The sequence below is a fragment of the Triturus cristatus genome, chromosome 5_2 (genome assembly GCF_964204655.1).
Source record: "Triturus cristatus chromosome 5_2, aTriCri1.1, whole genome shotgun sequence".
In the NCBI taxonomy this organism is placed as follows: domain Eukaryota; kingdom Metazoa; phylum Chordata; class Amphibia; order Caudata; family Salamandridae; genus Triturus; species Triturus cristatus.
Window position 1 is genome coordinate 576,449,812 of NC_140588.1, and position 12,521 is coordinate 576,462,332.

At 53.5% G+C, this 12,521-nt stretch overlaps 6 non-coding genes across 6 annotated transcripts; all 6 read left to right on the top strand.

The window, feature by feature from the left end:
* Window positions 1-337: 337 nt before the first annotated feature.
* Window positions 338-420, top strand: TRNAL-UAA (transfer RNA leucine (anticodon UAA)). The gene has a single exon. It is a non-coding gene; the product is annotated as a tRNA-Leu (tRNA).
* A 2,131-nt stretch (window positions 421-2,551) lies between these two features.
* TRNAL-UAA (transfer RNA leucine (anticodon UAA)) lies at window positions 2,552-2,634 on the top strand. The gene has a single exon. It is a non-coding gene; the product is annotated as a tRNA-Leu (tRNA).
* Window positions 2,635-4,777: 2,143 nt separating this feature from the next.
* Window positions 4,778-4,860, top strand: TRNAL-UAA (transfer RNA leucine (anticodon UAA)). Its single transcript has one exon. It is a non-coding gene; the product is annotated as a tRNA-Leu (tRNA).
* Window positions 4,861-6,991: 2,131 nt separating this feature from the next.
* On the top strand, window positions 6,992-7,074 carry TRNAL-UAA (transfer RNA leucine (anticodon UAA)). The gene has a single exon. It is a non-coding gene; the product is annotated as a tRNA-Leu (tRNA).
* A 2,137-nt stretch (window positions 7,075-9,211) lies between these two features.
* On the top strand, window positions 9,212-9,294 carry TRNAL-UAA (transfer RNA leucine (anticodon UAA)). The gene has a single exon. It is a non-coding gene; the product is annotated as a tRNA-Leu (tRNA).
* Window positions 9,295-11,437: 2,143 nt separating this feature from the next.
* On the top strand, window positions 11,438-11,520 carry TRNAL-UAA (transfer RNA leucine (anticodon UAA)). The gene has a single exon. It is a non-coding gene; the product is annotated as a tRNA-Leu (tRNA).
* Window positions 11,521-12,521: the final 1,001 nt, after the last annotated feature.

Here is a 12,521-nt window from a genome sequence, read left to right on the forward strand (position 1 = left end):
ACGTCTACGTCTTAGAGAGATCTTCCCTGACCGGGAATCGAACCCGGGCCGCGGCGGTGAAAGCGCCAAATCCTAGCCACTAGACCACCAGGGAGGAGATGCTCTTGTGAGCCTGCCTTGCTCACTTCCTTATTGTGACTAAGCTAACTCCACTGTATAGATTGCCCATAAAGTACGAGTGGGGAAAAGTTAGGTGTCACACAGTGTGTTTGTCATAAGCAATTACCTTTATCCTCCTGCAAAAGCCTTTTTACTCTGCAATCACCTCTTGCTGGACAGCCTGCGCTGGAGCAGCCAGCATGAAAAGGGAGCTGAGTAAGGCAGGGCCTAGGGTCTCACCAGGGTGGCCGAGTGGTTAAGGCGTTGGACTTAAGATCCAATGGACAGTTGTCCGCATGGGTTCGAGCCCCATCCCTGGTATGGGTTTTCAGCGGGTGTGTAGGAACTTGCAGATGCTTTTGTAAAGCATTTTCCTCTGCCCTCCTCACCCTCCCAGTGCCCTTCCTTAACAGTCCCAATTCACGTCTCAGCTGTGGGGTCTGCTGCTACTCTGCACTTAGCATGGATGCTTCCCAAAGCAATGCAGTGCCACCTACGCAGAGCCCCTGCTTAGAGAAATACACCTCCTATGTCTTTTCCCACTGAAGGGAGCAGGAGGAAGTACTTGCTTCCTGGGGAACATGGGCCTGCCACTGGAATTTGTTAACCCGCCTCTTGCGGATTTCTCCCCTTTCTTTGATTTACACCTGCAGGCTCTCCCTTGCCATCGGAGCAGGATCTGCTGATGCAGGCCCGGCAGGATCAAATGTGCAAAGGCTTGTCCCCAGGCCTCGGGAAAAAATTGAGCAGAGATTCCCACCTCCGCCTCCTCTTGCCTTCCGAACGGGCTTCCAAACGGGCAATGCCCTGACGGGTCCCCCACGCCCCATCCTGCCCATGCCCACACCCCTGTATATGAGGGTGACCCATGTCCCTCACCCTCCATGCTCGAACGGAAGACACGTGTGTCCTGAGGGGAGCGCCAGACAGGCATTTCTCCGGCCAGGCAGACCCCTGCAGCACCCGTTAGGCTCCAAAGCCTGTACATTCCCAAGATGCCACTGGTCACTATGCAAATCAGACAGCCCTGGCCACACCCTCTCCGCCGCTGGGCTCTGCTGCTTTCGGTACGTGCAGCTCAGCTTTTTCTTACCCTGAACCAGACTTCCATTTCAGCAAAAAGGTGGGTTGCAGTGGGTCCGGGATGCCATTTGGAGACAATGCCTGCGGCCCTGTCAAAGATGACTTCCTGCCGCACACCATGTGGTCAGAAGCCTACGAAAAGAAGCGCACCTCGGAATACAGAATCTCACTTCCTCAAGAGCCTTGCACAAGAGATTTTCCTCCCGCCGAGGAAAGCAACTCAAAGGGAACCTTGCGAAAATCAAATTAGGAGCCAGATTGCGGGATGCTAGGCAAACTGTTTGTCAGAAAAGCAAATTCATTTTGAGAAGCCCTGACCTGCGGGAAGGAAAAGCATTCAAGGGCAGAAGAAGGACTGTTCCCTGACCGGGAATCGAACCCGGGCCGCGGCGGTGAGAGCGCAGAATCCTAACCACTAGACCACCAGGGAACCCACAGCCATACAGCAAAAGTTCCTACACTGCTCTCCTAGTGACAAAGCTCATGGGGGCTGAAAGCATATTTTATTCTACAGCGAATATGAATCAGAACTTGAAAAAACACTCATGATTCCACCAGACTGTTTGTCACTTCCAAGCACAGGCCATCCCCTCCCCCGTGCTACTGAACCGACGAATTCCTGTACAATCGGGATCCCCGGGAAATCACAAGAGGGACACCTAGTGGCCGCTGATAGCTCAAAGACAGCTGGTACACCTTCTCACACCTACCTCGTTATTCAGCTTGCTGGAAGAATACATTGCGAATGACCGATTCAAGAGTGCAAGGGAGAAGAGTGCTCCAAAGTAGATGTATACATCGCAGCCGGGTTTTCCAGCAATTTACCTTTCTGATGAGCTGGTACTGCACTTTACGCCCACATAGAGCACCTGACTGGGTGGGGGACTGCGTGCGCATGAAGGTGGCTGAGGGCAATGGGAGCAAAGCAACCTGGGACACAGGGGACCCAGCCCCTTTCCTCTGCTTTCGTCTATAGGTCAGGGTGCCTTTTTAAGGACGTTCGATTAAAAAAAGCTGAGCTGCGTGGACAAATTACGCACGTCTACGAGGGATCTTCCCTGACCGGGAATCGAACCCGGGCCGCGGCGGTGAAAGCGCCGAATCCTAGCCACTAGACCACCAGGGAGGAGATGCTCTTGTGAGCCTGCCTTGCTCACTTCCTTATTGTGACTAAGCTAACTCCACTGTATAGATTGCCCATAAAGTACGAGTGGGGAAAAGTTAGGTGTCACACAGTGTGTTTGTCATAAGCAATTACCTTTATCCTCCTGCAAAAGCCTTTTTACTCTGCAATCACCTCTTGCTGGACAGCCTGCGCTGGAGCAGCCAGCATGAAAAGGGAGCTGAGTAAGGCAGGGCCTAGGGTCTCACCAGGGTGGCCGAGTGGTTAAGGCGTTGGACTTAAGATCCAATGGACAGTTGTCCGCATGGGTTCGAGCCCCATCCCTGGTATGGGTTTTCAGCGGGTGTGTAGGAACTTGCAGATGCTTTTTTAAAGCATTTTCCTCTGCCCTCCTCACCCTCCCAGTGCCCTTCCTTAACAGTCCCAATTCACGTCTCAGCTGTGGGGTCTGCTGCTACTCTGCACTTAGCATGGATGCTTCCCAAAGCAATGCAGTGCCACCTACGCAGAGCCCCTGCTTAGAGAAATACACCTCCTATGTCTTTTCCCACTGAAGGGAGCAGGAGGAAGTACTTGCTTCCTGGGGAACATGGGCCTGCCAGTGGAATTTGTTAACCCGCCTCTTGCGGATTTCTCCCCTTTCTTTGATTTACACCTGCAGGCTCTCCCTTGCCATCGGAGCAGGATCTGCTGATGCAGGCCCGGCTGGATCAAATGTGCAAAGGCTTGTCCCCAGGCCTCGGGAAAAAATTGAGCAGAGATTCCCGCCTCCGCCTCCGCCTCCTCTTGCCTTCCGAACGGGCTTCCAAACGGGCAATGCCCTGACGGGTCCCCCACGCCCCATCCTGCCCATGCCCACACCCCTGTATATGAGGGTGACCCATGTCCCTCACCCTCCATGCTCGAACGGAAGACACGTGTGTCCTGAGGGGAGCGCCAGACAGGCATTTCTCCGGCCAGGCAGACCCCTGCAGCACCCGTTAAGCTCCAAAGCCTGTACATTCCCAAGATGCCACTGGTCACTATGCAAATCAGACAGCCCTGGCCACACCCTCTCCGCCGCTGGGCTCTGCTGCTTTCGGTACGTGCAGCTCAGCTTTCTATTACCCTGAACCAGACTTCCGTTTCAGCAAAAAGGTGGGTTGCAGTGCGTCCGGGATGCCATTTGGAGATAAAGCCTGCGGCCCTGTCAAAGATGACTTCCTGCCGCACACCATGTGGTCAGAAGCCTACGAAAAGAAGCGCACCTCGGAATACAGAATCTCACTTCCTCAAGAGCCTTGCACAAGAGATTTTCCTCCCGCCGAGGAAAGCAACTCAAAGGGAACCTTGCGAAAATCAAATTAGGAGCCAGATTGCGGGATGCTAGGCAAACTGTTTGTCAGAAAAGCAAATTCATTTTGAGAAGCCCTGACCTGCGGGAAGGAAAAGCATTCAAGGGCAGAAGAAGGACTGTTCCCTGACCGGGAATCGAACCCAGGCCGCGGTGGTGAGAGCGCCGAATCCTAACCACTAGACCACCAGGGAACCCACAGCCATACTGCAAAAGTTCCTACACTGCTCTCCTAGTGACAAAGCTCATGGGGGCTGAAAGCATATTTTATTCTACAGCGAATATGAATCAGAACTTGAAAAAACACTCATGATTCCACCAGACTGTTTGTCACTTCCAAGCACAGGCCATCCCCTCCCCCGTGCTACTGAACCGACGAATTCCTGTACAATCGGGATCCCCGGGAAATCACAAGAGGGACACCTAGTGGCCGCTGATAGCTCAAAGACAGCTGGTACACCTTCTCACACCTACCTCGTTATTCAGCTTGCTGGAAGAATACATTGCGAATGACCGATTCAAGAGTGCAAGGGAGAAGAGTGCTCCAAAGTAGATGTATACATCGCAGCCGGGTTTTCCAGCAATTTACCTTTCTGATGAGCTGGTACTGCACTTTACGCCCACATAGAGCACCTGACTGGGTGGGGGACTGCGTGCGCATGAAGGTGGCTGAGGGCAATGGGAGCAAAGCAACCTGGGACACAGGGGACCCAGCCCCTTTCCTCTGCTTTCGTCTATAGGTCGGGGTGCCTTTTTAAGGACCTTCGATTAAAAAAAGCTGAGCTGCGTGGACAAATTACGCACGTCTACGTCTTAGAGAGATCTTCCCTGACCGGGAATCGAACCCGGGCCGCGGCGGTGAAAGCGCCAAATCCTAGCCACTAGACCACCAGGGAGGAGATGCTCTTGTGAGCCTGCCTTGCTCACTTCCTTATTGTGACTAAGCTAACTCCACTGTATAGATTGCCCATAAAGTACGAGTGGGGAAAAGTTAGGTGTCACACAGTGTGTTTGTCATAAGCAATTACCTTTATCCTCCTGCAAAAGCCTTTTTACTCTGCAATCACCTCTTGCTGGACAGCCTGCGCTGGAGCAGCCAGCATGAAAAGGGAGCTGAGTAAGGCAGGGCCTAGGGTCTCACCAGGGTGGCCGAGTGGTTAAGGCGTTGGACTTAAGATCCAATGGACAGTTGTCCGCATGGGTTCGAGCCCCATCCCTGGTATGGGTTTTCAGCGGGTGTGTAGGAACTTGCAGATGCTTTTGTAAAGCATTTTCCTCTGCCCTCCTCACCCTCCCAGTGCCCTTCCTTAACAGTCCCAATTCACGTCTCAGCTGTGGGGTCTGCTGCTACTCTGCACTTAGCATGGATGCTTCCCAAAGCAATGCAGTGCCACCTACGCAGAGCCCCTGCTTAGAGAAATACACCTCCTATGTCTTTTCCCACTGAAGGGAGCAGGAGGAAGTACTTGCTTCCTGGGGAACATGGGCCTGCCACTGGAATTTGTTAACCCGCCTCTTGCGGATTTCTCCCCTTTCTTTGATTTACACCTGCAGGCTCTCCCTTGCCATCGGAGCAGGATCTGCTGATGCAGGCCCGGCAGGATCAAATGTGCAAAGGCTTGTCCCCAGGCCTCGGGAAAAAATTGAGCAGAGATTCCCACCTCCGCCTCCTCTTGCCTTCCGAACGGGCTTCCAAACGGGCAATGCCCTGACGGGTCCCCCACGCCCCATCCTGCCCATGCCCACACCCCTGTATATGAGGGTGACCCATGTCCCTCACCCTCCATGCTCGAACGGAAGACACGTGTGTCCTGAGGGGAGCGCCAGACAGGCATTTCTCCGGCCAGGCAGACCCCTGCAGCACCCGTTAGGCTCCAAAGCCTGTACATTCCCAAGATGCCACTGGTCACTATGCAAATCAGACAGCCCTGGCCACACCCTCTCCGCCGCTGGGCTCTGCTGCTTTCGGTACGTGCAGCTCAGCTTTTTCTTACCCTGAACCAGACTTCCATTTCAGCAAAAAGGTGGGTTGCAGTGGGTCCGGGATGCCATTTGGAGACAAAGCCTGCGGCCCTGTCAAAGATGACTTCCTGCCGCACACCATGTGGTCAGAAGCCTACGAAAAGAAGCGCACCTCGGAATACAGAATCTCACTTCCTCAAGAGCCTTGCACAAGAGATTTTCCTCCCGCCGAGGAAAGCAACTCAAAGGGAACCTTGCGAAAATCAAATTAGGAGCCAGATTGCGGGATGCTAGGCAAACTGTTTGTCAGAAAAGCAAATTCATTTTGAGAAGCCCTGACCTGCGGGAAGGAAAAGCATTCAAGGGCAGAAGAAGGACTGTTCCCTGACCGGGAATCGAACCCAGGCCGCGGTGGTGAGAGCGCCGAATCCTAACCACTAGACCACCAGGGAACCCACAGCCATACAGTAAAAGTTCCTACACTGCTCTCCTAGTGACAAAGCTCATGGGGGCTGAAAGCATATTTTATTCTACAGCGAATATGAATCAGAACTTGAAAAAACACTCATGATTCCACCAGACTGTTTGTCACTTCCAAGCACAGGCCATCCCCTCCCCCGTGCTACTGAACCGACGAATTCCTGTACAATCGGGATCCCCGGGAAATCACAAGAGGGACACCTAGTGGCCGCTGATAGCTCAAAGACAGCTGGTACACCTTCTCACACCTACCTCGTTATTCAGCTTGCTGGAAGAATACATTGCGAATGACCGATTCAAGAGTGCAAGGGAGAAGAGTGCTCCAAAGTAGATGTATACATCGCAGCCGGGTTTTCCAGCAATTTACCTTTCTGATGAGCTGGTACTGCACTTTACGCCCACATAGAGCACCTGACTGGGTGGGGGACTGCGTGCGCATGAAGGTGGCTGAGGGCAATGGGAGCAAAGCAACCTGGGACACAGGGGACCCAGCCCCTTTCCTCTGCTTTCGTCTATAGGTCAGGGTGCCTTTTTAAGGACGTTCGATTAAAAAAAGCTGAGCTGCGTGGACAAATTACGCACGTCTACGAGGGATCTTCCCTGACCGGGAATCGAACCCGGGCCGCGGCGGTGAAAGCGCCGAATCCTAGCCACTAGACCACCAGGGAGGAGATGCTCTTGTGAGCCTGCCTTGCTCACTTCCTTATTGTGACTAAGCTAACTCCACTGTATAGATTGCCCATAAAGTACGAGTGGGGAAAAGTTAGGTGTCACACAGTGTGTTTGTCATAAGCAATTACCTTTATCCTCCTGCAAAAGCCTTTTTACTCTGCAATCACCTCTTGCTGGACAGCCTGCGCTGGAGCAGCCAGCATGAAAAGGGAGCTGAGTAAGGCAGGGCCTAGGGTCTCACCAGGGTGGCCGAGTGGTTAAGGCGTTGGACTTAAGATCCAATGGACAGTTGTCCGCATGGGTTCGAGCCCCATCCCTGGTATGGGTTTTCAGCGGGTGTGTAGGAACTTGCAGATGCTTTTTTAAAGCATTTTCCTCTGCCCTCCTCACCCTCCCAGTGCCCTTCCTTAACAGTCCCAATTCACGTCTCAGCTGTGGGGTCTGCTGCTACTCTGCACTTAGCATGGATGCTTCCCAAAGCAATGCAGTGCCACCTACGCAGAGCCCCTGCTTAGAGAAATACACCTCCTATGTCTTTTCCCACTGAAGGGAGCAGGAGGAAGTACTTGCTTCCTGGGGAACATGGGCCTGCCAGTGGAATTTGTTAACCCGCCTCTTGCGGATTTCTCCCCTTTCTTTGATTTACACCTGCAGGCTCTCCCTTGCCATCGGAGCAGGATCTGCTGATGCAGGCCCGGCTGGATCAAATGTGCAAAGGCTTGTCCCCAGGCCTCGGGAAAAAATTGAGCAGAGATTCCCGCCTCCGCCTCCGCCTCCTCTTGCCTTCCGAACGGGCTTCCAAACGGGCAATGCCCTGACGGGTCCCCCACGCCCCATCCTGCCCATGCCCACACCCCTGTATATGAGGGTGACCCATGTCCCTCACCCTCCATGCTCGAACGGAAGACACGTGTGTCCTGAGGGGAGCGCCAGACAGGCATTTCTCCGGCCAGGCAGACCCCTGCAGCACCCGTTAAGCTCCAAAGCCTGTACATTCCCAAGATGCCACTGGTCACTATGCAAATCAGACAGCCCTGGCCACACCCTCTCCGCCGCTGGGCTCTGCTGCTTTCGGTACGTGCAGCTCAGCTTTCTATTACCCTGAACCAGACTTCCGTTTCAGCAAAAAGGTGGGTTGCAGTGCGTCCGGGATGCCATTTGGAGATAAAGCCTGCGGCCCTGTCAAAGATGACTTCCTGCCGCACACCATGTGGTCAGAAGCCTACGAAAAGAAGCGCACCTCGGAATACAGAATCTCACTTCCTCAAGAGCCTTGCACAAGAGATTTTCCTCCCGCCGAGGAAAGCAACTCAAAGGGAACCTTGCGAAAATCAAATTAGGAGCCAGATTGCGGGATGCTAGGCAAACTGTTTGTCAGAAAAGCAAATTCATTTTGAGAAGCCCTGACCTGCGGGAAGGAAAAGCATTCAAGGGCAGAAGAAGGACTGTTCCCTGACCGGGAATCGAACCCAGGCCGCGGTGGTGAGAGCGCCGAATCCTAACCACTAGACCACCAGGGAACCCACAGCCATACAGCAAAAGTTCCTACACTGCTCTCCTAGTGACAAAGCTCATGGGGGCTGAAAGCATATTTTATTCTACAGCGAATATGAATCAGAACTTGAAAAAACACTCATGATTCCACCAGACTGTTTGTCACTTCCAAGCACAGGCCATCCCCTCCCCCGTGCTACTGAACCGACGAATTCCTGTACAATCGGGATCCCCGGGAAATCACAAGAGGGACACCTAGTGGCCGCTGATAGCTCAAAGACAGCTGGTACACCTTCTCACACCTACCTCGTTATTCAGCTTGCTGGAAGAATACATTGCGAATGACCGATTCAAGAGTGCAAGGGAGAAGAGTGCTCCAAAGTAGATGTATACATCGCAGCCGGGTTTTCCAGCAATTTACCTTTCTGATGAGCTGGTACTGCACTTTACGCCCACATAGAGCACCTGACTGGGTGGGGGACTGCGTGCGCATGAAGGTGGCTGAGGGCAATGGGAGCAAAGCAACCTGGGACACAGGGGACCCAGCCCCTTTCCTCTGCTTTCGTCTATAGGTCAGGGTGCCTTTTTAAGGACGTTCGATTAAAAAAAGCTGAGCTGCGTGGACAAATTACGCACGTCTACGAGGGATCTTCCCTGACCGGGAATCGAACCCGGGCCGCGGCGGTGAAAGCGCCGAATCCTAGCCACTAGACCACCAGGGAGGAGATGCTCTTGTGAGCCTGCCTTGCTCACTTCCTTATTGTGACTAAGCTAACTCCACTGTATAGATTGCCCATAAAGTACGAGTGGGGAAAAGTTAGGTGTCACACAGTGTGTTTGTCATAAGCAATTACCTTTATCCTCCTGCAAAAGCCTTTTTACTCTGCAATCACCTCTTGCTGGACAGCCTGCGCTGGAGCAGCCAGCATGAAAAGGGAGCTGAGTAAGGCAGGGCCTAGGGTCTCACCAGGGTGGCCGAGTGGTTAAGGCGTTGGACTTAAGATCCAATGGACAGTTGTCCGCATGGGTTCGAGCCCCATCCCTGGTATGGGTTTTCAGCGGGTGTGTAGGAACTTGCAGATGCTTTTTTAAAGCATTTTCCTCTGCCCTCCTCACCCTCCCAGTGCCCTTCCTTAACAGTCCCAATTCACGTCTCAGCTGTGGGGTCTGCTGCTACTCTGCACTTAGCATGGATGCTTCCCAAAGCAATGCAGTGCCACCTACGCAGAGCCCCTGCTTAGAGAAATACACCTCCTATGTCTTTTCCCACTGAAGGGAGCAGGAGGAAGTACTTGCTTCCTGGGGAACATGGGCCTGCCAGTGGAATTTGTTAACCCGCCTCTTGCGGATTTCTCCCCTTTCTTTGATTTACACCTGCAGGCTCTCCCTTGCCATCGGAGCAGGATCTGCTGATGCAGGCCCGGCTGGATCAAATGTGCAAAGGCTTGTCCCCAGGCCTCGGGAAAAAATTGAGCAGAGATTCCCGCCTCCGCCTCCGCCTCCTCTTGCCTTCCGAACGGGCTTCCAAACGGGCAATGCCCTGACGGGTCCCCCACGCCCCATCCTGCCCATGCCCACACCCCTGTATATGAGGGTGACCCATGTCCCTCACCCTCCATGCTCGAACGGAAGACACGTGTGTCCTGAGGGGAGCGCCAGACAGGCATTTCTCCGGCCAGGCAGACCCCTGCAGCACCCGTTAAGCTCCAAAGCCTGTACATTCCCAAGATGCCACTGGTCACTATGCAAATCAGACAGCCCTGGCCACACCCTCTCCGCCGCTGGGCTCTGCTGCTTTCGGTACGTGCAGCTCAGCTTTCTATTACCCTGAACCAGACTTCCGTTTCAGCAAAAAGGTGGGTTGCAGTGCGTCCGGGATGCCATTTGGAGATAAAGCCTGCGGCCCTGTCAAAGATGACTTCCTGCCGCACACCATGTGGTCAGAAGCCTACGAAAAGAAGCGCACCTCGGAATACAGAATCTCACTTCCTCAAGAGCCTTGCACAAGAGATTTTCCTCCCGCCGAGGAAAGCAACTCAAAGGGAACCTTGCGAAAATCAAATTAGGAGCCAGATTGCGGGATGCTAGGCAAACTGTTTGTCAGAAAAGCAAATTCATTTTGAGAAGCCCTGACCTGCGGGAAGGAAAAGCATTCAAGGGCAGAAGAAGGACTGTTCCCTGACCGGGAATCGAACCCAGGCCGCGGTGGTGAGAGCGCCGAATCCTAACCACTAGACCACCAGGGAACCCACAGCCATACTGCAAAAGTTCCTACACTGCTCTCCTAGTGACAAAGCTCATGGGGGCTGAAAGCATTTTTTATTCTACAGCGAATATGAATCAGAACTTGAAAAAACACTCATGATTCCACCAGACTGTTTGTCACTTCCAAGCACAGGCCATCCCCTCCCCCGTGCTACTGAACCGACGAATTCCTGTACAATCGGGATCCCCGGGAAATCACAAGAGGGACACCTAGTGGCCGCTGATAGCTCAAAGACAGCTGGTACACCTTCTCACACCTACCTCGTTATTCAGCTTGCTGGAAGAATACATTGCGAATGACCGATTCAAGAGTGCAAGGGAGAAGAGTGCTCCAAAGTAGATGTATACATCGCAGCCGGGTTTTCCAGCAATTTACCTTTCTGATGAGCTGGTACTGCACTTTACGCCCACATAGAGCACCTGACTGGGTGGGGGACTGCGTGCGCATGAAGGTGGCTGAGGGCAATGGGAGCAAAGCAACCTGGGACACAGGGGACCCAGCCCCTTTCCTCTGCTTTCGTCTATAGGTCGGGGTGCCTTTTTAAGGACCTTCGATTAAAAAAAGCTGAGCTGCGTGGACAAATTACGCACGTCTACGTCTTAGAGAGATCTTCCCTGACCGGGAATCGAACCCGGGCCGCGGCGGTGAAAGCGCCAAATCCTAGCCACTAGACCACCAGGGAGGAGATGCTCTTGTGAGCCTGCCTTGCTCACTTCCTTATTGTGACTAAGCTAACTCCACTGTATAGATTGCCCATAAAGTACGAGTGGGGAAAAGTTAGGTGTCACACAGTGTGTTTGTCATAAGCAATTACCTTTATCCTCCTGCAAAAGCCTTTTTACTCTGCAATCACCTCTTGCTGGACAGCCTGCGCTGGAGCAGCCAGCATGAAAAGGGAGCTGAGTAAGGCAGGGCCTAGGGTCTCACCAGGGTGGCCGAGTGGTTAAGGCGTTGGACTTAAGATCCAATGGACAGTTGTCCGCATGGGTTCGAGCCCCATCCCTGGTATGGGTTTTCAGCGGGTGTGTAGGAACTTGCAGATGCTTTTGTAAAGCATTTTCCTCTGCCCTCCTCACCCTCCCAGTGCCCTTCCTTAACAGTCCCAATTCACGTCTCAGCTGTGGGGTCTGCTGCTACTCTGCACTTAGCATGGATGCTTCCCAAAGCAATGCAGTGCCACCTACGCAGAGCCCCTGCTTAGAGAAATACACCTCCTATGTCTTTTCCCACTGAAGGGAGCAGGAGGAAGTACTTGCTTCCTGGGGAACATGGGCCTGCCAGTGGAATTTGTTAACCCGCCTCTTGCGGATTTCTCCCCTTTCTTTGATTTACACCTGCAGGCTCTCCCTTGCCATCGGAGCAGGATCTGCTGATGCAGGCCCGGCTGGATCAAATGTGCAAAGGCTTGTCCCCAGGCCTCGGGAAAAAATTGAGCAGAGATTCCCGCCTCCGCCTCCGCCTCCTCTTGCCTTCCGAACGGGCTTCCAAACGGGCAATGCCCTGACGGGTCCCCCACGCCCCATCCTGCCCATGCCCACACCCCTGTATATGAGGGTGACCCATGTCCCTCACCCTCCATGCTCGAACGGAAGACACGTGTGTCCTGAGGGGAGCGCCAGACAGGCATTTCTCCGGCCAGGCAGACCCCTGCAGCACCCGTTAAGCTCCAAAGCCTGTACATTCCCAAGATGCCACTGGTCACTATGCAAATCAGACAGCCCTGGCCACACCCTCTCCGCCGCTGGGCTCTGCTGCTTTCGGTACGTGCAGCTCAGCTTTCTATTACCCTGAACCAGACTTCCGTTTCAGCAAAAAGGTGGGTTGCAGTGCGTCCGGGATGCCATTTGGAGATAAAGCCTGCGGCCCTGTCAAAGATGACTTCCTGCCGCACACCATGTGGTCAGAAGCCTACGAAAAGAAGCGCACCTCGGAATACAGAATCTCACTTCCTCAAGAGCCTTGCACAAGAGATTTTCCTCCCGCCGAGGAAAGCAACTCAAAGGGAACCT